The sequence below is a fragment of the Hordeum vulgare genome, chromosome 4H (assembly GCF_904849725.1).
Source record: "Hordeum vulgare subsp. vulgare chromosome 4H, MorexV3_pseudomolecules_assembly, whole genome shotgun sequence".
In the NCBI taxonomy this organism is placed as follows: domain Eukaryota; kingdom Viridiplantae; phylum Streptophyta; class Magnoliopsida; order Poales; family Poaceae; genus Hordeum; species Hordeum vulgare.
Window position 1 is genome coordinate 454780721 of NC_058521.1, and position 9470 is coordinate 454790190.

The window sequence follows — 9470 nt, forward strand, 5'->3', positions numbered from 1 at the left end:
CTCCGGGAGGGAAGTTTCCCCGGCATGATCGTCCTGCCGGAGCTCTAGATTGGTTCTGCTCAAGTTCCGCCTCGGGGCGGCGGCGAAACCACGAAAAAGCTCCCTTCTGATTTTTTTTCCGGACGAAACCCTCCGTATAGCAAAAGAGGGGGGCAAGTGGGCCAGCAGGGTGCCCACAAGCCCCCATGGCGCGGCCTGGGGGGTGGCCGTGCCGTGCAGGCTTGTGGCCACCCCCTAGCGGCTTTCTAGCGCTTCTTCGGCCCAATATTTTTCATATATTCGGAAAAAAATCTTCGTTGATTTTCACGGGGTTTGGAGTTGCGCAGAATAGGTATCTCAACTTTGCTCCACTTTCAGGCCAGAATTCCAGTTGCCGATATTCTCCCTCTTCATGTAAACCTTGCAAAATAAGAAAGAAAAGGCATAAGAATAGTATCGTGAAGTGAAATAACAGCCAAAGAAGCGATAGATATCAACATGAAAACATGATGCAAAATAGACGTATCACCCCTCAAGCCTTCCTTCTTCCCCCTCTCTCCGTTTCCTCCCCATCTCTCTAATCTTCCTCTTTGTGCCCCTCTCTTCTACGCTAGTAGGCAGAGCCATGGAACACCTGCACGTGTAGCAGTAGCAGCCATGGACAGGAACAACCGGATTCGGTGCCCCGAGAGCCGGATCCATCCGCCCCCAACCGTCCCCGCTCAGATCCAGTCGTCCCAATCCTTCCCCGCATCCCCGCCAGTTTCCTTGCGGAACAGGTCAATAGCCGCCATTTCTGCTGATATCTGTCGCTATTTGCATTCGTTTTGGAGTAGAAGACTCGTGCTAGTTAGTATTTATGGGCTCCTATGTTAATCTTACCACAGGAGCAAGCATAGCCGAGCTCGCTAGCGTTGCTATGTGATACGTCTCCATCGTATCTACTTTTCCAAACTCTTTTGCCCTTGTTTTGGACTCTAATTTGCATGATTTGAATGGAACTAACCTGGACTGACGCTATTTTCAGCAGAATTGCCTTGGTGTTATTTTTGTGCAGAAATCAAAGTTCTCCAAACGTCCTGAAAATCTACGGGGAGCAGTTTTGGAAAATATGAAAAATTTGTGCGTCAAGTTCCACTTGAGGGGGTGGGCCAGTGGGCCACAAGCCCTGGCTCCGCCACCACCCCCCTGGTGGCGGTGGGCAGGCTTGTGGGGTCCACACGGCTCTGCCGCCCCCAGCCTCAGGTCTATAAGTTCACTTTCGTCCCAGAAAAAATAAAAAGAGAAGTTTTCGTCGCGTTTGCGATACGAAGCCGCCACCACCACCTGTTCTTCATCTGGAGGGCAGATCTGGAGTCCGTCTTGGGCTCCGGAGGGAGGAAATCATCGCTGAAAAGGATCGAGATGGACCTAGAGGGGGGGGGTGAATAGGTACAGTTCCAAATTTTAATAATTACTTAGCAATTTTAGGCAAAGGTGCGGAATATGAGCGTGAGCCTAATAATTGCAATGACAAGGAGCAAGCTATTTAGAGTAAAGTAAGGCAACCGGTAAACAATAATCAAATGCAAGTACGTAATAAGGATTAACACAAGTAGAGAGTTAGGGTTAGGGATAACCGAAACTCCAAGAGAGACGAGGATGTATCCCGATGTTCACTTCCTTGGAGGGAAGCTACGTCACCGTTAGAGGGGCGGATGTTACCACGAAGGCACACCAACGCCACGAAGGCTCACCCTATTCTCCCTTTGAGATAACTCCACAAAGGCGTTTCTCAACCACTAGTGGTAAGCCTTGAGGTGGCTTCCAAACCTTCACAAACTTTCCGGGGGTAATCACAATGGTTTGATTCCTCTCCGAAGACTCCTACTGCCTAGGAGTCTCCAACCTCCAAGAGTAACAAGATCACGGGGATTGCTGAAAACTTTCTCAAATCACAAATCACTTTGGTGGAGAGGAGGAGAAGGATACGATCTATCTTTTGATTTGAACAACATCAAAGGGGCTCACAAATGCTCTTGGGATCTAAGATTGGGTGTAGGCAAGAGTGAGTGAGGAGAAAGGTGTTCTTGTAAGTGTTCTAGCTGTGTTGACCACCCTCTCACGAAGTGGGAGGGGGGTATATATAGTGGGGAGAGAAAAACAGCCGTTGGGGTCACTTAAGTCTGGCAGTGGTCAGACATCGAACAGTTTCTCGGATGTCCGGACGCCCACAAGGTGCCGGATGTCCAATAGTGGTCGGTCGTTCGAGAGATGTATATATATATCTGGAATCACTGTGTAGTTTAACAGAAACCGGACATCCGGAGGAAGCCGAAAGTCCGAGTTATTCGACTCAAATTTCTCTGGTGCAAGGTTTCGGATTTTCGAAGGGTGGTCGAACGTCCGGCCCTCAGACGATCGGAGGGAGCCGGAAGTCCGAGTTATATGGCTCTATTTTCTCTGGTATAAGATTCCGGATATCCGAAGGGGGTCGGACGTCCGGCCCTCGGACGTCCGGAGGGAGCCGGAAGTCCGAGTTATATGGCTCTGTTTTCTCTGGTATAAGATTTCGGGTTTCCGAAGGGGGTCGGACGTCCGGCCCTCGGATGTCCGGAGGAAGCCGAATGTCCGAGGCATTGGTTCTGTTTTGAGATAAAAACTAAGCAGTGGAGATGTGGTATGAGCAGAAAAGTAGAGATGTAGTATGAGCAAGTTCATCGCAAAACCTGTGATCCCCTCTTAATAGTGCGGGATCCCTATACTCAAGAATAGTAAATTCAAAGAATAGGCTACATCAACTTTTCTCAATCCCGAGCCTTCTTGACATATAAATCCCGATCTTCTTAGACCACCTTGGTACATAATTCTCAATCTACTAAAAGTACTTGCCATCCTGAGATACACTCAACAAATAAGATTAGTTTCCTATGTATGTGTTGTCATTAACACCAAAACTCGATTAGGGGCATGACTGCACTTTCAGTCGCCATCGTCATCATCAACCTTCTTCCCTCTCCAATTCCATGAAGCTCTTCGTTGTTCGTGAGTAATCTATTCGTAGGCTCGCTGGGCGGTGATGAGTAGGATGAGATCTATCATGTAATCGAGTTAGTTTTGATGGGGATTGATCCCTAGTATCCACTATGTTCTGAGATTGATGTTGCTACTACTTTGCCATGCTTAATGCTTGTCACTAGGGCCGAAGTGCCATGATTTCAAATCTGAAATTATTATGTTGTCACCAATATATGTGTGTTTTAGATCTGATCTTGCATGTTGTAGTTACCTACTATGTGTTATGACCCGACAACCCCAGAGTGACAATAACCAGAACCACTCGCGGTGATGACCATAGTTTGAGGAGTTCATGTGTTCACCAAGTGCTAATGCGTTGGTCCGGTTCTTTACTAAAAGGAGAACCTTAATATCCCGTAGTTTCCTTTTGGACCCCGCTGCCACGGGAGGGATGGATAATAGGGGTCATGTAAGTTCTTTTCCGTAAGCACGTATGACGACACACGGAGTGCATGCCTACATCACATTGACGAACGGGAGATAACCACATATCTCTCCGTGTTATAACTGTTGCATGATGAATATCATCCAAACAAATCACCGACCCATTGCTTACGAGTTTGTCCTACTGCTGCTGTTACTTGTCTTGCTCTGCTGCTGCTACTACTGTTGCTACTGCTATTACTTGTCTTGCTCTGCTGCTGCTACTACTGTTGCTACTGCTATTACTTGTCTTGCTCTGCTGCTACTATTGCTACTTCTCTCGCTTGCTACTGTTGCTACTTGCTACTGCTGTCACTACTGCTTTTCCTTGCCGCTGCTATTGCTCGTTACACTGTCGTTACTCACTACTTTACTGTTACTACGTTGCTTGCAGATACTAATCTTTCAGGTGTGGTTGAATCTGTCATATTCAGCTGCTAATACTTGAGAGTATTCTCTCACCTCCCGTCGTGCGACCAACAAATTTGGGTCGAATACTCTACCCTTGAAAACTTTTACGATCCCACGCGCTGGTGTGCGTCAACAACATTCTTCTAGTTTCGATTGCCGGAGAGTGCTAACAGCATTCTTCTGGTGCCGTTGCAAAGGGGAAGAACAATTGACATCACTATGTTGCAACCAAGAGGTCTTGGGATCGAATCCCATCCCAGCCTCATATCATTTTTGCCTTTTTTTAGCTACTGCACATGGTCACTTGGGCCTAATCCGATCCTGGGTTGCTGCACTATGGTGCAATTCGGCCCGTTTTTTTAACGCCGTGTGATTTTTCCAATTTCCACGGGTTTTGCTAATTTCAGAAAATGCATTGTTTTTCAAACGCTCGTAGTTTCTTAACCGTGCACTGGATCAGAGTGATTTAAATATGTAACTTGACTACAATTTCACGTAGGTTAATAATTTCCAACTCCATGCATGATAAAAACTATTAACCTTGCCGTTTACCTTGATTTGCGTGTCATGTCGTGTTAAGACAGTTTAGGTCGTAGTTATTTAACCGTAGCTCTGTTGGAGATGAGCCATATATATAAATGGACCAGAACGACGAGTAGAATCACATGAACAACTTTCTTTCGCCGTTTAACAAACAAAAAATGTTATTAGGACAAATCTGGACAGAATTAGAATTTAACGCGTGGGATCATTTCAGAGATACTATAAGTTGTTTCCGGCCTCATTTAAAATGCCTAGATAGGTAGATTAATTAGTTCTTCACCCCTTGCCATGTTAACAACATTTTAATATTGCCGTGTTACTAAACGGGAGTGAACTAAACAATTAAGTGTGGAGTTTCGTCGATATGCAACTCGTTGCATATCGAGATTCACTTAATGTGTAGTGTTTGCGTGAGGTGAATTGGCATGCCATGCCTTGCATTATTGAACTGATCATGCATCATATTAGCTTGTGCATCATGTCGTGCGTTTTCCATGGTGAATATCTGTGTTTATGCTTGTTTCCGGTTTGCTCTGTCTCGATAGAGTTCCTCAAGCGTGTCGGAATGTGAGGACCCGTTCGACTACGTTGGTTCGTCGGCTTCATGGAGTTGTTCTTCTTCCAAGCGGGATCTCAGACAAGATGACCATTTCCCTAGATACCATTACTATCATTGCCATGCTAGTTTTATCGTTTCTATCGCTATGTCTCGCTGCCTACCACCTGTTAAATATCAGCCTCTCAACATTGCCATGAAAACCTTCAGGCTGTTCACAACCTAGCAAACCACTGATTGGCTATGTTACCGCTTGCTTAACCATGTGTTAGTGCTACTAGTTGCAAGTGCAGTTGCTTCCATGTGATAACATGGTTTCCTTGTTATATCACCATATTAATTGGTACTTCATTTAATGCACCTATATACTTGGTAAAAGGTGGAAGGCTCGACCTTTCTAGCCTGGTGTTTTGTTCCACCTTTGCCGCCTTAGTTTTGGTTACCGGTGTTATGTTCCATAAATGAGCGCTCCTAACATGCTTGGGGTTGTTATGGGGACCCCCTAGATTCTCGTTTTGGGAAAAAGCTCGTCTGGCAAGGCCCAACATTGGTACTATATTTGCCCAACATAATAATTTTGTTAATACTAAAAAGCATAGGGCGTCATGAACCCGAGGAGTAATTCTACATAATACAGGGAGGGCCAGTGCTGAAGGTGTTGGTCCAAAACATAGCCGTTTGTGGGGCCAACCTGGGGCAACTCGGGTGATGTCTATCAGGCCACCGTACGCTGTGCTTATCCTTCGTGTCCTGAGAACGAGATATGCGGCTCCTATCGGGATCGTCGACACGCCGGGCGGCCTTGCTGGTCTTGTTTTACCTTTATCGAGCGTCTCGTGCGAGGGATTCTGAGGATACTTTGAGATAAACTCGAGGTTGAGGTTTTCCAATAGGGATCCGAGGAGATCACGGGTTTCCCTGATCGAGGTCATTCCATCGCAGCGTGTGGTAATTTGTGATGGACTAGTTGGAGCACCCCTGCAGGGTTAAATCTTTCGGAAAGCCGTGCCCGCGGTTATGTGGCAACGTGGAAACTTTGTTTAACATCCGGTTCTAGATAACTTGAAGTTAACTTAATTAAAACATGCCAACTGAGTGCGTAACCGTGCCTGTCTCTTTCGTGAGCCCCTTCTCCGATCGAGGACACGGTGGGGTTATGTGTGACGTAAGTAGGTGTTCAAGATCATTCATTTGATCATCAGTAGTTCATGTCCGCTATGCGTAGATCATCCCCCTCTTTGTTCTTGTACTCGTAAGTTAGCCACTAAATATATGCTTAGTCGCTTGCTGCGGCCTCACCACTTAACCTTACCTCACCCATTATGTTTTGCTAGTCTTGATACCTTTGGAAATGAGATTGCTGAGTCCCCTGTGGCTCACAGATTACTACAACAACAGCTACAGATACAGGTAAAGGATATTAAGACGTGAGCGCGGTGATTGTTCATTCGGAGTTTCTTCTTCTTCTTCGTTGATCTAGGGTAGGTTCCAGGCCGGCAGCCTGGGATAGCAAGGATGGACATCGTTCTTTTCTCGTTTGTTTTCGCCCGTAGTCGGACCCTGCTCTTCTTCGTGATATTTATGTATTGTACTGATGTGACTCTGATGTAGCTTGTGGTGAGTGTATGCCAATTCCATATACTCTTCTCTTCAGTACATGTACTTGTAACGATATCCATTCTTGCGAAACGATGAGATGCGCTTCTATCCCTGTCGAGGCCTTCGTGCCAAAATAAGGATAGGATCACATCTTGGGCATTACAAGTTGGTATCAGAGCAGTACTGATACGTCCATTTTGCATCATGCTTTTATGTTGATATTTATCGCTTTATGGGCTGTTATTACACTTCACGGTACAATACTTATGCCTTTTCTCTCTTATTTTGCAAGGTTTACATGAAGAGGGGGAATGCTGGCAGCTGGAATTCTGGCCTGAAAAAGGAGCAAGTTTGATATACCTATTCTGCGCAACTCCAAAAGCCGTGAAAATCAACGAGGAATTATTTTGGAATTTATAAAAAATACTAGGCGGAAGAAGTACCAGAGGGGAGCCACCAGGAGGCCACAAGCCTGCTAGGCGCGGCCTACCCCCTGGCCGCGCCTAGGGGGCTTGTGGGCTCCCTGTTGGCCCTCTGGCTCCCCCCTTTTGCTATAAGGAGGGTTTTGTTCCATAAAAAATCAGGCGGAGGCTTTCGGGAGGAATCGCCGCCGCCATGAGGCGGAACTTGAGCAGAACCAACTAGAGCTCCGGCTCGGTCGTCCTGCCGGGGAAACTTCCCTCCCAGAGGGGAAATCATCGCCATCGTCATCACCAACACTCCTCTCATCGGAGGGGACTCATCACCATCAACATCTTCATCCGCACCATCTCATCTCCAAACCCTAGTTCATCTCTTGTAACCAATCTCCGTCTCACGACTCCTATTGGTACTTGTAAGGTTGCTAGTAGTGTTAATTACTCTTTGTAGTTGATGCTAGTTGGATTACTCGGTGGAAGATTATATGTTCAGATCCTTGATGCTATTCAATACATCTCTGGTCATGAACATAATTATGCTTTGTGAGTAGTTACTTTTGTTTCGGAGGACATGGGATAAGTCATGCTATAAGTAGTCATGTGTATTTGGTATTCGTTCGATATTTTGATGCGTTGTATGTTGTTTTTCCTCTAGTGGTGTTATGTGAATGTCGACTACATAACACTTCACCATTATTTGAGCCTAGAGGAAGGCATTGGGAAGTAGTAAGTAGATGATGGGTTGCTAGATTGATAGAAGCTTAAACCGTAGTTTATGCGTTGCTTCGTAAGGGCCTGATTTGGATCCACTAGTTTAATGTTATGGTTAGACTTTGTCTTAATTCTTCTTTCGTAGTTGCGTATGCTTGCGAGAGGGGTTAATCATAAGTGGGATGTTTGTCCAAGTAAGGGCAGCACCCAAGCACCAGTCCACCCACATATCAAACTATCAAAGTAGCGAACGCGAATCATATGAACATGATGAAAACTAGCTTGATAGAAATTCCCGTGTGTCCTTGGGAGCGCTTCACCTCCTATAAGAGTTTGTCCAGGCTTGTCCCTTGCTACAAAAGGGATTGGGCCACTTTGCTGCACCTTTGTCACTATTGTCACTTGCTACTTGCTACGAATCATATTATCACACAACTATCTGTTACTGATAATTTCAGTGCTTGCACAGAATGCCTTGCTGAAAACCACTTGTCAGATCCTTCTGCTCCTCGTTGGGTTCGACACTCTTACTTATCGAAAGGACTACGATAGATCCCCTATACTTGTGGGTCATCAAGACTCTTTTCTGGCGCCATTGCCGGGGAGTGAAGCGCCTTTGGTAAGTGGAATTTGGTAAGGAAACATTTACATAGTGTGCTGAAATTTATTGTCACTTTTTACTATGGAAACTAATCCTTTGAGGAGCTTGTTCGGGGTATCTTCACATCAAACAGAAGCAGAAGGAGTTGCTCCTCAACCTGCTGCACCTACTGAAAATATTTGCTATGAGTTTCCTTCGGGTATGCTTAAGAAACTGCTGGCTAATCCTTTTACACGAGATGGAACATGACATCCCGACTTGCATCTAATCTATGTAGATGAAGTTTGTGGTTTATTTAAGCTTGTAGGTTTGCCCGAGGATGAGGTCAAGAAGAAGGTATTTCCCTTATCTTTGAGGGATAGAGCATTGACATGGTATAGGCTATGTGATGATACTAGATCATGGAACTACAACCGATTGAAATTGGAATTTCATCAAAGGTTTTATCCTATGCATTTGGTACATCGTGATCAGAATTATATTTATAATTTTTGGCCTCGTGACAGAGAAAGTATAGCTCAAGCTTGGGGGAGGCTTAAATCAATGTTATATTCATGCCGCAACCATGAGATCTCGAGAGAAATTATCATTGAGAACTTCTATGCTCGGCTTTCTCATGATAATCACACCGTGCTTGACACTTCTTGTACCGGTTCTTTTATGAAGAGAGATATTGACTTCAAATGGAATTTATTGGGAAGAATTAAACACAACTCTGAATATTGGGAGTTTGATGAAGGTAAGGAGTCAGGTATGAATCTCGAGTTCGATTGCGTTAAATCCTTTGTTGAAACAAATACTTTTTTGTGATTTTAGCACTAATTATGGACTTGACTCTCGGATAGTAGCCTCATTGTGTGAATCATTTGCTGCTCATATTGATCTCCCTAAAGAGAAGTGGTTTAAATATCATCCTCCCTTAGAAGTCAATGTAGTTAAACCCAATCCAGTTGAAGAGAAAGTCATTGCTTATAATGATCCTATTCTTCCTAGTGCTTACATTGAGAAACCACCTTTCCCTGTTAGGATAAAGGATCATTCTAAAGTTTCAACTATGATATGTAGGGGCTACATTAGAACACCTACACCCCATGAGCAAATTAGAGTTGAACCTAGCATTGTTATTATCAAAGATCTCTTGTCCGACAATGTTGATGGCCATGATATTCAC